Source organism: Tachysurus vachellii, chromosome 19 (genome assembly GCF_030014155.1).
Source record: "Tachysurus vachellii isolate PV-2020 chromosome 19, HZAU_Pvac_v1, whole genome shotgun sequence".
NCBI lineage: Eukaryota > Metazoa > Chordata > Actinopteri > Siluriformes > Bagridae > Tachysurus > Tachysurus vachellii.
Genome location: NC_083478.1, coordinates 6425582 through 6443814, shown reverse-complemented (window position 1 = coordinate 6443814; position 18233 = coordinate 6425582). Strand labels below are relative to the sequence as shown.

Genomic DNA, 18233 nt, shown 5'->3' with positions numbered 1-18233 from the left:
GATTTGAAATATTATTCTATTCAGCATTAATAGCCAAAAGAGTAGAAGGTCACTGATATGTGGAAAAAGGTTTAAAGGCAATTTATTTCCAAATTGTTATAATGCCATAATACTGGTCTTGAAATAATGAGTTTTTTATTCCATAGTGTGAATTTGACACACTCCTTCCTGCGTCTCAGACGATTTACAGGATTTGTACATCGGGTATTTTCTCAGCCTGGTGGACTCAGCAATCATTTTATTCAAACAATGTCATCATTATCTGTGTTTTTTTTTTCTACTCTGCTATAAGTTCTCTTTAAAAGACATATGCAGTGATGCCGTACTTCTAAAATGTTGTCCCTGGATGACAGAGATATCAGAGACCTAACTCTTTAGTTGACTGTGCAATCGATCACCTCAAATTCCTTATTATGTAGAGCAGGACACATCAGAAAACTGCTAATTGGCAATAATCTGTTTGTCAATAGTTAACAAGACTACAGAATTAATTCAGGGGAGGTTCAGATTTAAAACATTATCAGTGCTTATTTGATCTCTTGGGAGTCTCAGAAATACTGATGCTCATGCAAAAGTATATTAATAGTTTTAAGTCTAAACCTAGAAGCCATATATGGCTTAAAAGAACTTTATTCAACCTACAAAAAATTTATAATAAGTTCATAAATGGCTGCCCACTTCTCCGGGTGTGTGTTCACGGTGTGTGTGTTCACTGCTGTGTATGTGCACTTTGGATGGGTTAAATGCAGAGAACGAATTCTGAGTATGCTGTATGTCATACACTTAGCTGTATGTCATGTCACTTTTCCCTTAATTCTATATATATATTTGTAACTTTCTCTCTATTTTCTCTATTATTTACGTCCGCTTATGCTGTGTCACTGGGAAGCTAAATTCATTTACACTGAGTAAAAGCAGAAATGTGCTGTTTGTCCTCTTCCAAATGCATACGTGTCATATAGCGGTTTTGTAAATCTTATTTGTCACATTGTAGGAAGGAAGATCAACAACATGGAATGCCAATTCTTCAATATGAGCTTGATGTAATGAAGATTTTGTGCTGTCCTCCTATTGGAAGATTTTAGACAAACCTTGTAGCAGCGACGTCACAAGTTTTATTTTTTTTACTTCAATTTGCTAGGCAGCTTTTGAGCGTTTTGAGTGTTTTTTTTTTTTTTTTTTGTGAGAAACAACCTGAATGGATGAAATGGCAAAATTCTTCTTTAAAACTCTTTCCACTGGAGACATAAGTTATTACTTTCGGTGATCGGTGTACTCATATTCCATGCATGGGAATTGAACAGGGATTTTGCTGAATGTGTGTCGTAATGACATCATACAATGTGTTTTGGCCCAAACATGCAGAAATAATAGATATTGCATAATTTGATTGAATTTGCTTTAATTTCTACAATCGCAAAATCACGGAACCTGGAGGGAACTTGTATGAAGTGTGGTATTTTTGTCTGTAGCAAGAAAGTCGGTTCAATCTTTGTGCAGTGTAAACTTTTATTTTATTTTAAGCTGTTTCTTAACACAGATACACAGATACAAATAAAATTATTGCTTAGGCTGGTATGCAATCAATACTAAATTCTCTGAATTAATGGGTTGTACAACACCTGCCCCTAGACTTCCATTATACAGTCATTTTGAATTCTTTTCTCAGTGCAGAGAAATGTATCTGTGTTACTCACACATACACACGATTAGGTTACATTAGGTTTAGGTTGCAAAACTCTGGAGTGGCCCTTTAAAATGGATCCACATGAGGAAATGGAAAGTGGGTCTATATTATCACCTGTAATTAATGTTATAAGCAGTTTATTAAACTGCAGTAAAGGTTCTTTATCAGTATCTGCACATTCGTGAGGGAATATAAATGTTGTAAAAAGTATTTTTGAATTCTGAGCATTGTACTGTTGTGTGCTAAGGGTCAGAGGGAGCAATGATCACTTCAACCTGCTACTTCCTTCTTCCTGTTTCATGGTTGGTCATATGTAAAAATTGATGTAAAAACCCTCAGAAATGATCGGATCTGTTAGCATGCATACGGAGTTTAGGAGCATTTATAACAATGTGGTTAATTATATTGCACAGGTGAGATTCTTTAGCGATATTTTTAAAAATGTATTATCTCTTAGATTTACAGTCTCACAGAGATACATCCTCATAGAATCATATTCTTCAGTCTAATAACAGCATGCATAATGTTCCTATTAGTTACTAGTGTCAGGGATAAGACCTCCTTTATCACAGCTGTGTCAACAGAATAAAATAGAAGCCTGTATTTTGTCACATATACATTAGAACACATTGAAATACTTTCCTTTATGTATCCCAACTTTGGAGGTTTGGGTCAGAGTGCAGGGTCAGTCATGATACAGCTTGATTGGAGCAGTGAGGGTTAAAGGCCTTGCTCAAGGGCCCAACAGTGGCAGCTTGCAAGCACCAAGGCTTGAACCCCAATCTTCCAATCACCAACCCAGAACCTTAACTGACACAACACCAGGGCCAATGGAGTCAGAGTTAAAACCGAGTAGAAGAGAAATAGCAGATAGTGGATAGCATTGTCTCCTCATAGCACCAGGGTCCCCAGGTCGATCCTGAGCATACTGTAGATTACTGTCTGTGTTAGTGTCTGTCTCGTTCATGTTCTCAGAAACATGCCAGTAGATGGACTGGCTATAAGAATGTCCCTAGGTGTGAATAAGTGACTGACAGTGTGTGTGTGTGTGTGTGTGTGTGTGTGTGTGTGTGTGAAAGTGAGAGAGAGAGAGAGAGAGAGAGAGAGAGAGAGAGAGAGAGAGATTACCCGTCATGGCCTGGCATACCATCTGGAATTTATTCCTACCTTGCGCTCAGTATTCAGGTTAAAACGGTTACTGAAAATGAACAAAATATATGTATATGTGTGTAACCATGTACGTATATGCGGTATGTTCAGTATGTGTGATGTTCTGTGAAAATGTCAAGTACTGTGATGTTTTGTTGTCATCATCACCCACTTATAGTCATGATTCTCACAGTATTGTGTTCTTAATGCAGTTTCTATTTTCACTTTACTTTCCACTTCCTGTGGCATTCAGTTTGATTTTAGTCAGATTCCATTTCATTAGCAAACCTGTACTTACTGAATGCTTTACAAAGTAATATAATACTAGTTAACTGATTTAAATGGATCAAATGGCAATTTTTTATATTTTAGTTTTCTAGTTTTAAATGAACTAACTCAGAACCAATAATGTTATACACCAGTCTGTTTTTGACACACAGCTTTTGACATGAACTTCAACAAAAAGACAAAAAAAAAAAAAAAAATCCAGAGAATAAACTGTGGGTGTTTTGATTTATATAGAGTACACTCACTGCTAATTAGCCTTTTAGCTAGCAGCCCATATGCTGAATAGAATATGTTCATATATATTCGTAAACACACACTCTTTCCTAAACAGCCTTTTCTTTTAAATTAGCCTTTACTACGTCATTTTAAATCATTATAAAAATGTATAATCATTGTTTAATATATTATATTAACCAAGAAACTACTAAAATGATTACACCTTTAACCTCATCACATAGGCCTATGAATAAACATGAATGATCTATAAATACACGTGATTATGCAATCTGAATATGTCCTCCTCACACATAGACAGCCAGCTAGCTAATATATCTCACAACTGGGACCGGATAATAACAGGATTTTAGGACTTTGTCTTTGATAATATAATTGTTATATTCTCAACATTTTATTGACCATAGCAAAAACTATTAGTATATCCGTCGCAGTTGCAAAGTTGTTTATCACATATTAAATGTTTATTATAATAAGCTCAATTAGCTTGTATTTTTGACAGGTAGACCCAATTAGGATTTTTCTTCTGAGGTTTGATTTGCTATGGTTTTCTTTTATTATTTGAGAAACCAGAAAGTACTATGAACATAATCCATGTTTATGTTTTACTATGAACATAATCCATGAACATGTTTATGTATATTATCAGTACATACACTGTATATTTCTTGATTTCTTGTACATGCTACTATACTTATGCGCATACCACATGCCATAAATTTATTTATTGTCGTACAAATACTGACATATTTATCTGTAGTTTTTTCCTTATTATTTGCTCTTCTTGTAGATGCTAAACAGCATTTCATTGATATGTACCTGTACTATACAATCACAAAAAAGTTCTATTTATCTATCTGATTGTCTGTCTGTCTGTCTGTCTGTCTGTCTGTCTATTTATCTATAATACATGGCAGGGGGTGGTGTAATGCAGCACAACATGCAAGTGGTGTGCCACGACCTCCCTGAAGTGCATTATTTTAGTTTAACTGCATGATCTGGAGTATAATATTCCACTTAGACCAAAGCGATTTGCCAGTGATTAGAATGTTTAATATATTAATGAATAGCAAGTCAAACATTTTAATTGTAAATGGTTAGATTTAAACTCATGACATGTCTGAGTGACAAATTAATTTCTGGTAACGCTCACAGAAAGTTATAGATGCAATAAACAGTCGTTCTCTCTCTTTTTCTCTCTCTGTGTCAGAATTAGAAAAATTTACAAAAGAGAAAATGCAAACTCCATTGTCCTAAAATCTTTCCCGTGCTGGGAAACTGACCGTTACAAAGCGATTACAACTATGTTGTAACAAAACTAACAAAAATGTAAAATAAATCCTTCTAAAAAAATATACAATATCACGTCACAATATCAAGGGTTATATGTTTTACTCGTTAAACCACAACACATTGTTACAACGTTTTATTGTTAGCCTTTATATTGAGCGTTCGTGGTACAAATTGCTGTAAAGGAGCAGTTACTATATAAACAATAATGTATTATAACCTAATTAAACCTAACATTGACCTAATGTTCGTGATAGAGACGGAACTTATTTCTGAGTCGTGCTGTTAGCTGAAAATGATGTGGTATGTAATGATAATCAGCCCATATAGAAAAATGATATCTTTGAGTGCTGCCATATTTGAAGTTGTCACAGAGACTGTTGTTGTTAGAACTCACGCTCATATTCATATACTGTATATATCACTGACGTTTAGGACACGCCCTCTGTGTGCAGGTTAAGGTCCCGGGTCAGTGCAGATGAATCCGTTCCGGATTTTCCGCCTCACAGCCGCTCTCTGTGAAATTCAATTAATGACTCCGCTTCCCAGTTCTCTCTCCAGGGCACATCTTCCGCCCCGCTCGCCCTCTGCTAGAAATAGGAAAATGCTATAATAACACACACATCACAAGAAAAAAAATGAAGCAACTTTGATCACGCATGCTCCCTTTGACGTCCACCTCTTTTTCCCCCCCACAACATTTCTTCTAAGTTGGAAAGTGAAGGAAAGCCCCAGTGAAGTGCTGAACACAGGTAAGACTTTTATTTCCGACCATCGACTAACTGTTCTGATCACTTCTTCCTCTTCTTCTTCTTCTTTTTCTATTCGTTAAAAAAGTGCAAAGTTTAATATCCCCATGTGATCTTTAGTGCACGAGATACACATGATGTTATTTAGTTATTATTGATTATTGCGTTTAAATGTGTTTGCACAGAGACAGGCGCTCATTATAGTGCGTAAGCCTCACACACACACACACACACACACACACACACACACTCTCTCTCTCTCTCTCTCTCTCTCACACACATACACATACACACACACACAAACACACGCGCGCGCACACACACACAAACTCACACGCGCGCACAGAAGTCACTCTGAACCTGTCGGCTTTTGGGAGCTGGAAGTTAAAGCCGTGCACGCTGTTTAAAAACAAAACAATTAAGACAGTTTCTAATTATAAGCTTTTTTTTTTTACCATAATGATGCATTAATAATTATGGATAACGCACACGCGCTAACGCACGTGCCTGGTAAAAGTTGTACACTGGTTTGCAATAGAATTTATTTTTTTTAGATGATGTTATTTTATAGCGATGTACTAGTTGTCTTCGTTTAAAATCATGACAGAACACCGTGTTAGGTCGTGGGCAGGATGTTTTATAGGCGTGTTATGGTTCCTGGACGTGATTATGAGAGTTTTTAGACTTTACCTGGTCGTGTCACGGAACAGCAGGTGATGCGGTGCGAAGTGAAAGCGGGTGTGAAAAGAAGTGCAACAATAGCAAGAGAAACAGAACAGAAAGGTGACAATCTGTCATGTGCAACTCTAACTTAGAACTGCGTTATCAAAGCTTATAAACGTGCATAAAATGTAGTCAGGTTGAATATAGAGTTATATAAGCTATAGGAGCTGTATGCTGTTGTTGTTGTTGTTGCAGCGCGAGACGCAGCTCGACTTCGCGCGTGCAGTGTTCACATCTCCCAGCGCGCGGCTCGTGACACTTTGTGACAGTTGTTGAGGATGATCCGTTTTTAAACTTGCGATATTAGCGCCCTTTAGCAAACGGGCAAAATTAGACCTGAATGAGAATTATACGTCGTGGTCGCACCTTTTTTTAATTATTTATTTTATTATTATTATTATTATTAGTTTACATTCTGTTCCGGTCGAGTGTGGCGTGTGTGCGCGTGCAGGCGGATACAGAGCGCGCGGGCTCAGTCACACGCACGCGCGCGCGCACGCACACACACACACACACACACACACACACACACACACACACACACACACACACAGTGTCCGAATAGCCTAGTAGTCCCTTTGAGGTTTCTAAAGTTAGCGTGCTAAGCTGTTTACACACACACACACACACACACACACACACACACTCTTTAGTACAGTAGTAGGATTTAATTTCTCCTCATCAGAAAATATCCTGCTTTAACAGTTCATAAATAAAGAGCAGTAGCTCTTAGTTCTGCTGCTTTTAGATTGACTTATATAACATCAGCTTACAGTTGGTTTACAGCATATGACACACACACACACACACACAGACATATACATATATACACACACAGACACATATGTATATATATATATATATATATATATATATATGTATATATATATATATATATATACACACACACACACATACACACACATTTACATTTACAGCATTTAGCACACACACACACAAAATGTCTATGATAAAGAGAATGACACACTAATATCAGGCTTTGACGACTGATTAGATACATGCGTAAAAGATGGCTTCCACATGCCACTTATCCATCATCATTCGTTGTTTGTTATTTATTCATTTATTGGCTGTAATGAATTGATTTATTTACTGCAAATTCATATTTATTTGTTTTGTTTGGTGACTATAACACATTTATTTATTTACTGCTCATTATTGTTACATTTGCTACAATACATTTACTTATTTATTACTCATCTGGTGTTATTTATTTATTTATTTGCTCCCGTGCATTTATTCCCATACTCCTTGTGTGCTCCGACGCAGAGAAGAGAATCTGCATTTGAATAAAAAAAAAAATAAAAATAAAATAAATAATTCTTTTGTTTTTTATTTGCTGACAATTATTACAAATAAAGTCTGTTTTCTACACTATGTGTTCTCATAACCTTATATAACCCTTTAAATATATAAGTAATATTTATACCACACGTGGTAAATATGAGCAGTCTGTATGGTTTTTATTTTTTTTTGTGCGCAAAATTTGCCACAAGTTGAAGACAACAAAGAGTCAGAAAAGATCATGGGCTCTTTAAACCCTGGGGTGTGCTTATTCTCGCCGGATCTTCCTTCTTTGCTAATTATTGTGTTGTTTTCAGAGCAAATATGTCATATCCATGGCGACCAGGCAGGTTTATTGTCTTTCTCATGCAATGGCTCACATAAGTAATTAATTACTCTCTCTCTCTCTCTCTCTCTCTCTCTCTCTCTCTCTCTCTCTCTCTCTCTCTCTCCAGTTAAACCAATCATTCGGGGAAAGCCATCTCATATTTAAAATGCCTGTGGTATCAAGGTGAAGGTAAAGACAAATCATATTTTCAATCATAGATAAATCATTATGTTTTTCAATTGTTTTCCCTTAAACGGCTTTTGCACATTATTAGCAATAGGTTTAATTTTATTTGTCTGCATTTTGCTAAGTGAAACAGAGAAACAGCACTGTGTGTTTGTACTTGTGTTTCATTCTCATGCATCTGGGGCTGCTTTTCTTTCCCAAAGTCATCAAGCATGAATTCTACACGGGCATTACGATTTAAAATGTGTGTTTGGACAGAATTCAGGTCTATTAGTTAAATTCAGCCACCGAGTAATCAGAGCTTTGCTTTGCGCTCGGTGATTATCGACAGGCCGCATGTTACAGTTGATTAGTGTGTGTGACTTGTGGCGTTTGTGCCGCAGTGAGTGGCTGTGGAATGTAGCGGCATGTGGCTCGTGTCTGAAGGTGTGCTTCCATCTGGACAGCCAGCCATCTCACACTGGCCCGAGCACTTGTACAGGTGCTCAGCTGTCTCCGTGTTGATGAAGCACTGTCATGCCCATCTGTCACTTATTTTCTTCCCGTCACACTTCCTCCCCTCTTCTCCTCTCCCTCCCTTTGTACCTGAATCAAGAGGATGCAGGGCCTCGCTGTCAATTATGAAATTGCTTATAAATGACATCTCAGGGAATCTGGAAGCAAACTGTGAATATATTTTAGATAACAGACACTGTATAGATTTTATAGCACACAACACACAGATGTTGCCCATGACTGGTGAAAAAAAAAAAAACGTCGGAAATGTTCCCGACATGATCTTATAGCAGTGTACGATGGAATTGCATTAGCGTTGCTGAAATGGTTACTCTTTTTTATTTTTTTTTAAATCCATTTCCATATAAGATGTAGAATTTCTTCCTTTATTCCTTCTATCTGTCGTGTAGACATTATTAGATAGTTTGGGAGTCGAACACAAGAACCTGATATTGTTATACAGTAGATAATACTGTAAGAATGTCTGACATCTCAGGTATCGTGTCCGGTTTTATGAAATCTGTATTGAGTCACAGATTAAATAATACTTTTGTTGCTTGTCCGTATAGATTATATACATCTTTTTCCACTCTGGCAGTCGCCTCGGACGCTCACGGCTTAAGTGATCTTTTTTTTTTCTGCCTTTTTATCTGACCTTCGGCCCTGGCTCTGCGAATACACACTCATAATTCCACACTATACCTGACACAAGTTGAGATGTAGTGTAATTGCTTTTTCATACCTCCACTTTGTAAACTGCACAATGTAATGATTTGGTATCTGTATTCACACCATCGCGGGTCGTGTAAAATCTACAGCTCTTGACGTAGGAGCAAGCCGGGCCTCATGTTTGTTTAATCATCGTTATTATTTTTATTTTAGTGCAGGGGAAATGTCCTCTTTGCATGCTTGATCAACCTGTGGAGAAATCCAATATAATTGAGGTTCAAGGTGAATTGCATCCCGAGCGCTTCCCCTTAACCGAAAGGCAGGGATGGGGAATCTTGAGCAAAATAAACAAATCATGGCGACAACTGTAATATAGGGTTGATTTTGAAGGCATGAAATAAGTATCGATTTAAGCCTTCACTTCATAGATAAAAATGGCCATTTTGGTAATTTGTCCAAGGCTCTTTCAATAAGAGAGAGAGAGAGAGAGAGAGAGAGAAAGAGGGGGGGGGTGGATAGAGGGAGCGACAGAGAGAGAGAGGGAGAGAGATAGAGGCAAGGGGAGGGAGGAGAGGAGACCGGGCTAACAAGACAGAGAAAGGGACATGCTGCCCCTTTCCGAGCTCATTATCATTCTTAATAAGTCTTAAGGAAAGAAGGAGCACTGAGTGTAAATGCAAGGTAATCCTAACACTGACCAAGGTTAGCAGGGACACGAACACATGCGCCGTTCTCCTGCGCAGGGAATTTGCAAAAACTCTGGCTTCCGTAATGAAGCGAAGCTTTCTGTAAACTGTGTTTCTGTGTAGTGACAGAAAATTAAACAGGCTGTAAAATATTGAACGCACGCCCTCGTTTCAACCTGCAGTCTCAACCCGGAAAAATATCAGTAAGACCGCTTCAGAACACCCGGTCCTTTAAATAGATTTATCTCTCATTAGGATGATTTTGTTTTTGTTTTTTTTTCTGTTGCGATATAAAGCATGCAGTAAGAAAGAGAAGAGCGTGCACGTGTGTTAGCAGAGCAGGAAGGAACAGTGACTAGGTTGTGGCGTTTGTGCAGTCGTTTATGTTGCCAGGTATTTATTCCAATTGCGCGAAGATTAAGCGATCGTGTGAGCAAAGCCGTGTTTAGCTTACGAGTAAGTTTAGTGAATTATCACGCTGAGGTGGTTGACTAGTTCAGAGGGATTTAGAGCATGTGGACAGATATACAGTGACAAATTTACAGTGGCACATTTGTATTACTGATGTTTGTCTTTGTGTTGTTATTTTTTCTTTTTTTTACCTCTTGAGATAAGTTTATTTTCCTCTCACACACTACATTACTTTCACGCCGTGTCAGCTTACACTTTATACGCTGTGTTATATTCCTATATTTCTTAGTCTGTGCATTTTAGAAGCTTGGCTGATTTAGTGTTTTAAGGCAGCCGGGCTTTTGAGAAGTGTATAGTGATGTACTGCAGACGCCGCTGCATTTCTAATCAGTCCACATCTGAATAATACACAATTATGCACCGCGGCAAACAAATGCGCAACAGAGGCAGATCTCCAAAAAGGAGCTGCCCTTTGTCTGGTTCGTAGTCGCACCGTGTCTGCGTCTGTGTGTCACTGTAAAGATGATTTACATCCAAACAGATGTTCGGAGCCTTCAGCATAGGCCATTTGTTCTATTTTCTGCCCTTTCAGAGGTTATAAGTGAAACAGAGAACACCCCCATTCCCTTACCACACCACCCACACACCCACACACACACACACACACACACGCCTTGTTTATGGTGCTGTTATTTTTCCGGCTCTCAGATGGAAAGTGTTGAGGAAGCTTTGGAGACGAGCCTCTGGGACTTGCAGGTTGGTGAGATTACATCATAGCAGGCACCTGTAGGAGCATCTTTTTTCCCCCGTCGTATTTCCTGGCTCAGCTTTGGATGGCAACGTGCAGCCGTGCCCCCCCAAGGGACGAGTCGGGTGGCACAGAGCCATCGCCATGGTGATCAGAGCCCAGAACCTGCACAAAGCAGTCCATTGTGACTGGCATGCGTTGAGGTGAGAGGAACAAAATGTCACAGCAACGGCCTCTTCTTTTTTCCTTTTGCTTGTTTTTGTCTTGAAGGCCCAGTGGGGTTTGTTTAGCCTTTGATTCATCTGTGCCTCGGTCTGCTAAACGAGCTGTTTGTGATATCGCTTAATTGCCTCTTTTAAGTCTTCCGTTTTGGGTTGGCGAGCATGCTCTTGTGTGGGATAAGCAGTGCTCAAAACCAGGTGGAAGTGCGATGCTGATTTGCATCAGAAGTCGGCTTGTCAACACGGAGCGTTGTGGGAAAATACGGAAAAATCAGTTTAAAAAAAAGAGCAACAGTGTTATTTGGTTTTGAACACAAAGTAGAACTCACTGGCCACATTAATAGGAACACCTGTACAATTATCTGATAAGTCAATCATGTGGCAGCAGTGCAATACATAACATCCGGGATTTTAAGGGTTAATACAAAATCTTCTTCCAGTCAACTCTATAGGTTCAGGTAGAGAAGATAAATCGACAGAAATCTTTCTAAAGAGAAACACATGTACCGCTTGCCAATTCCTGCAATTATTCAATCAGCCAGTCGTGTGGCAGCAGCACAATGTGTAAGATCACACAGATACAAGTCAAGGGTTCAGTTAATGTTCACATCAAACAACCAAATGATGGAAATGTGATCTGAGTGACTTTGACTTTTGCCGGGTCTGAGTGTTTCAGAAACGGCTGATATCCTGATAAAGAGTGGACCTTCTTGTTTGGACCTTTTCTTCAGCCCTTTCGTCTCAACAAGGCGTTCGTGTTACCAGAGCTGCCACTCACAGGATGTTTTTTATTTTTTGCACCACTCAGTATAACCTTTCTGTTTCTAGCCTTTTCGGAAATACTCAAACCATCCCATCTGGTTTTCCTCACGTTGATGTTTTATGTGAACAATAACTCAAGCTCTTGACCTGTATCTGTATCTTTTTATTTTGTCACTGACTGACGCATGAACTTGTGTGAAGTGTACACGTGTTCCTAATAAAGTGGTCAGCGAGTGTATGTAAATAAAGCCGGTGGTTGTTGCAGAGTACATCGCCTAAACTACGTACATGTGTATCAGAATTGTATTTATACATAAAGATACAGATAAGATATCTAAATAGAATTATACAAAAGAATTTAATTCTACAGATAAATAATAGAAAGATAAAGGAATTAAATGGAAGTGACGCGCAATATTTCAGCACGTTTTTCCAGACATTGTGTACATTGGGTTATTGTCCACTAGGGGCAGTAAGTAGACTAGGTTTAGCTGATGAGAACCCCTTGAGTGTGAGTGAGAGGAAGCTCTGGTTTTAGAGAGAAATACAGAAAGCTGGAACTCAATCCAATGTTTCTGGTTTACACTTCACACTCACTGGGAGAATGTTCACCCAGTTCCCCGAGCGGCTGTCAGACAGTTGAAACGGTGCTGTAAAGTAAAGTATTAGCTCCCGTCTGTCCGTGGTGTATCACAGGTTGCGTGTTGTTGCGCTGAGGCGTGGAGGAGTGTTTATTTTATGGTAATTGATGCCGGTGTGGTAGGTGACATACGGTGGGGTGTGACAGGCAGGGCGTGAGGGCCGTGGCCACGGGGCAGGTCAGGGAAAGGGGCTGCTCTTCCTCTCAACCCTCAGGAGCAGGCAGGCCGCTGTGGCTGACAGGCTCAGTGTTGAGTTTGGCCTCCGGTGCAGCGCAGGGGCCGCAGCTCAGCCTCACATTGCAGCCGAGCCATCATGCTCTGTACACACGCTGCCAACAGTGTGGCAATTACTACTGCTGCTACTGCTATACAGACACACACACACACACACACACACACACACACACACAACTCCAGATCCCATCTATCACCCCCAGTTCTTTCTTTCTTTTTTTCTTTTTTGTCTTTGATATCTTTGGTATCTCATCTTTTTTCTTTCTTTTGTCCAACTTTTTCCCCCCTCTCTCTCTCTCTCTCTCTCTCTCTCTCTCTCTCTCTCTCTCTCTCTCTGCCTTTATATATTTTGTCTGACTTAGAAATCTTGCATTTTTATAAAAATCTCCTCTTCACATCTCTCCTCTCCTCTCCTTTTCATCTTTTTTTCTTTCTTCTGTCCATCTCTCTCTCTCTCCTCTCTCCTCTCTCTCTCTCTCTCTCTCTCTCTCTCTCTCTCTCTCTCTCTCTCTCCTCTCTCTCTCTCTCTCTCTCTCTCGCTCTTTCTCTCCTCTCTCTCTCTCCCTCTCTCTCCTCTCTCTCTCTCTCCCCCTCTCTCTCTCTCTCTCTCTCTCTCTCTCTCCCTCTCTCTCTCTCTCTCTCTCTCTCCCCTCTCCTCTCTCTCTCCTCTCACACACTGCATTTGTTTATTAATTCATTAGGATTTGAAAGTGCCCCTTAACATTTAATTTTAAACCATTAAAATAATCTATGTTAATAATAAATTGTTTATTCTGGGTTTTAATGCCCAGGAAACTACTAAAAATGGCCCAAGAACAATTTTAAACCTTCATCCTCATTACAAATGCCAGAGTTTATGAATATGCATTCCTTTATATGAATATGCAAATTAGGAATACCTTCATGTTCTGCATTTGCAGCTAGCATAGTGTATGTAACTGGCATGAAACTGGCATGTTAGTCAGATTTCTTTGCCTTGTCTTATTTTCTAAACAGCCTAAATCAGATTTCTGAGTTCAGGGCTACTTTCGAGCTGCTTGCAAAAAGTGCATTGAAGTTTCTGCTGACTTATCAGACATTTTTAGTCAGTGTAAACAAATTAATTATCGCCACAAATCTGATATAAAATGAATCAGGACATGTTGGCTTTCGATGTGGGACTTCTGGTTTTCACTCTGTTGGAAAATCTACACTGAATTTTAGTGGTTGAACTTAAAGCCTTCACACTTTAGGTGATTTCAAGCTCTTGGGGCATCTTATGGGTTTGAAACCAGAAGCAGAAATATCCTAACTTTGGGAGGTTGGTGTCAGACTGCAGGGTCAGCCATGATACAGTGCTCCTGGAGCAGGGAGGGTTAAGGGCCTTGCTTAAGGGCCCAACAGTGGCAGCTTGTCAGTGCTGGGGCTTGAACCCAGTTCCTCCAATTAACAACCTAGTGCTTTAACAGCTTTATGAATCTTTTCTATGAAAATATTTGCCCCTAGCATGCTAGGTAAAAACTGAAACACTTATGAAGAGCTACAAATTCTTTAAGCCCTGATTGTCTACTTTCATATGAGCCATTAACCACCACTGTAGACTGTGACAGGTCAAAGACATTCAATGCTCAACACGGACACAACCAAATCAGGATTGAATTGTTCGAATTTTTCTCTTGGTAAAAAGGGTTCTTTGGCTAGTTAATGATCCTAGGTTTCTGTTTTCTGAAAAGAAAACTTGTCACCGTGCCGGAGGAAACATTTCTTTTTAGTATTGTGTGGTATTGTTAGACTCACAGCCGCTCTGTTGTGTTCCCTCTGGACACCTCGTGCGTTTATTCCCCCTTGAAGAAGACCACCGCCGCTGCATAGCGTTTCTCAATCAGCCTTCTGCGCTAATTCCACTTCAGAATTCCACTTGGCATGCTGAGTAAATAAAATTTTCAGCATTTATTAGAATCCAGCTCTGCCAGAAGGGATTCCTCTCCTCTCCTATAATAATTAACAAATTGATTAGGAGAACTTCAGCACACCTCCTCAGCTCTTATCTCCTCGTTCTAGGACAATATTGCCGTGCCTTGGGACGGAGTAAATATTTTAAAGATGGTGGAAACCCTGAGCGAATCTCATTAACGGCTGTGGGACGCCGCAGCCGTCCCCTTACCGTCGTACCAGCCAATTTACTAAACTGTGATTAAAGAACTTTTGGATTATTTAAAAACTTGCAGCGGTCCTGTGGGTTCGCCCGTGCCACCGAGGACCTCTCTGTGCTTTTGGCTTGCTTTTTCTTTCATATATATTTTTTTGTAAATCTCTACTCCACGTTTTTTTGTCATCTCCCTTCAGATCGATTAATAACTCACCAGAGCGAAAGGGCTTTGAAAGCACTGGTCATTCTGGGATGCATCATGCAAAACATGACAAAGATCTCTCTTTTATGTAGAAATGCTAATTAAATCTTTAGCCCCACCCCGGCGCTGCAGCAGCACAGACTTGGTAGCAATTTGGCAGCTAATCAAATTGCATTTTAAATGGAGCCGTTTAAAGACGACTGCAGACTGCTCTCAGGAAGACACACTGGTGTAAATTAAGTCAGAATACGCCACCGTTTTTGTAGAGAGGAACAATAAAACACAATCCGCATCTCGACTGTCTTGCGGGCTTAAGTAAAGCGTCAACTTACAGTATTTGATTTGCTGTTTTAATTAGTTAAAAGGAACACAGGTATACAATCAGGCATGTGTTTGTGGTGAGAGGCAAGAAAACTGTTTTTTCTTTTAATTACACCGCCTCAGTTGTGCTTGCGCATGTCCTTGCAATTTAACTAACCGAAAAGAAAAAAAAAATGAAATGCACAAATAACAGGCTGTCAGATTGGCAAAAGAAGGTGGCAATGTGGAAATGATTCATCACTCCTAATTTGAGATTAAAGCCTGCTTGAAAAGGCAAAGGCTTCTGAAAAATCTTGTCAACAAACTACGGTTGATTACAAAAAAAAAAAAAAAAAAAAAAAAAATCAACAAAGAAATCGAAGCTGTCCTCACACATTTGATATACATCATTAAGTTCCTTGTAGCCAATCAAATTGCCCATTCACCCGGCATACCAGAACATATTAGTGACGTCTCGTTAGCGGAAAACAGATAACTGAGGGAAAAAACGAGGGAGCAGCCTGGAGCTGTTTGTCAAGCCGAACGTCTAGAAAGGGAAATTCTTCTGAAATGAAATGAGATGTCTGTTTTCTAGCCTGTTTTCTCTGTCTGCCTTAACACGGCTGCAGGCTGTTTCCCTGTCTCTTTTTCTTAGTAAATGTTTGTTATTCCGCTTTCTCTACAACATTTAACTAGGGACTAATAAAAAATAACCCTTGAGATTTACTTTTTTTTTTTTTTTTTTTTTTTTTTTTTGCTGCCGTTGTAAACTTCTCTCTAACATGTGTTTGATAGTATACCGAGACCCTGAACTATGTGTCCTAGCAGCTTAGATTAGAAGAACATACTCCATTACGTGGCTCTGGATAAGTGTCTGCTGAATGGTGTGAAAGTAAAAAGTGGAAAGTTGTTTACGTAACGAATAAAACACAGCGGGACGATGTGATGTGGCAGGACGACGAGATCAGCTACAGTTCTGTCCTGAACTCATCTGTCCTGATTTGTCAACATGGACAGTTTTTTATTTATTCACGAGCATCAAGCACATCAGGCTTTAATTTAGCCAAAGCTTTTTCATCTACCAAGACACCAAACGGTACAAAAGAAGGCCGTCTGTCCTGAGGATTTTTCTGTTACACTTACTGTACAGTGAGGGCCACTGACACTGGAGACTCCTTCCATGAATGTTAAATGAACATCTCCTTACTGAACACCTCACCCTATCAACCACATGTTCTTTGTTCAACAACCACACGTTTTACATCTGTTCCACATCTGTTCATTATTAGTGTCAGATTATGTGGAGCATCTGCAATATAAGACCCTGTGATTGTTGCTGTTATAAAAACTAATAATATATTACATATTAGAACATGTGCACCTGACTTACTACCAGCATGATAGACAGATAGATAGATAGATAGATAGATAGAGAGAGAGAGAGAGAGAGAGATATAAGCAGATATATAGAGATTGATAGATGGGTAGATTGATAGATGGATGGATAGACAGATAGTGTGAGAGAGTGGGGGAGAGATAGACAGGTATGGAGATAGACAGATGGAGAGAGAGAGAGAGAGAGAGAGAGATAAGCAGATATATAGAGATAGAGATTGATAGATGAGTAGATTGATAGATGGATGGATAGACAGATAGTGTGAGAGAGTGGGGGAGGGATAGACAGGTATGGAGATAGACAGATGGAGAGAGAGAGAGAGAGAGAGAGAGAGAGATGTATGGATAGACCGATAGAGTGAGGGAGAGATAGATAGAAAGATATAAAGATAGACAGACAGACAGACAGATAGATCGATAGAATGGGAGAAAGATAGGTAGATATGGAGCTAGATAAATAGAGAGAAAGGGAAAGAGAGAGAGATAGATGCATGGATATATGGATGTACAGATAGATAGGGTGAGAGAGTGGGGGACAGACAGACAGACAGATATATAGATAGATAGATAGATAGATAGATAGATAGATAGATAGATAGACAGACAGACAGACAGACAGATAGATAGATAGATAGATAGATAGATAGATAGATAGATAGATAGATAGATAGATATGTTACAGCAGATTAACACTCAGATTAAGAGCAGATACACAAACACACACTGAGCATTAAATAAAGATACACACAACTTTCACCAAGAGTCATAATAACACATCACCATCCAGCTATAGCCAGTGGCTCTGTTCTACAAAATGAATCAGCAGGTTGAGAGCAATCGCTGGGGTTTAATTTAAGATCAGGAATGTTGAGAAAGACGAACAGTGTGAGATAGAAGATACTCAGAACACGATGCGTGATATAAAAAGGCCATTTAGTAATAACACTGGTATCATCAGCACTACAGAGATTCTGAGCTACATTAATAAATGTTCTTTATTTTTATATCTTTAAACTGTTCACATCATTGATATCGTGAGAAGACAGTTATCTCGGATGACGTAATCTTATCCATCCGCTTGATCCTGCTTCGCAGTAATAGCTCTTACACGATCAGCTTAAAATTCAGTTAAGAATCTTGATAAGTGCTAAATGAATAGATTTCAAACCCACATTAACACGAAGTATATTGGATTCTAACAGTAGGTGGTTGTGTTAGCAATTCTGATCAGCCATTATTCTCAGTAGTCCATGTCCATAAACGGTGAAGCCACAATTTCTTATTTGATAACCAGTTAATGAATCCTCTTCTTTTTATTTATTTATTTTATTTTATTTTATTTTATTTCTGGATATGAGATGAGGAGATCTATAACACTGAGGCCTGGTGTGTTCTTCACAGC

General features: G+C 39.1%; 1 long non-coding RNA gene across 1 annotated transcript in view; it reads left to right on the top strand.

Moving 5' to 3' along the window:
- The first annotated feature begins 5202 nt into the window (after nt 1-5202).
- The window catches only part of LOC132862716 (uncharacterized), a 95444-nt gene continuing 82413 nt past the window's right edge, over nt 5203-18233 (top strand). Inside the window, exons 1-2 of the long non-coding RNA XR_009650042.1 lie at nt 5203-5400; nt 7881-7942. This is a non-coding gene — a long non-coding RNA (uncharacterized LOC132862716). The remainder of the gene's footprint in view (nt 5401-7880; nt 7943-18233) is intronic.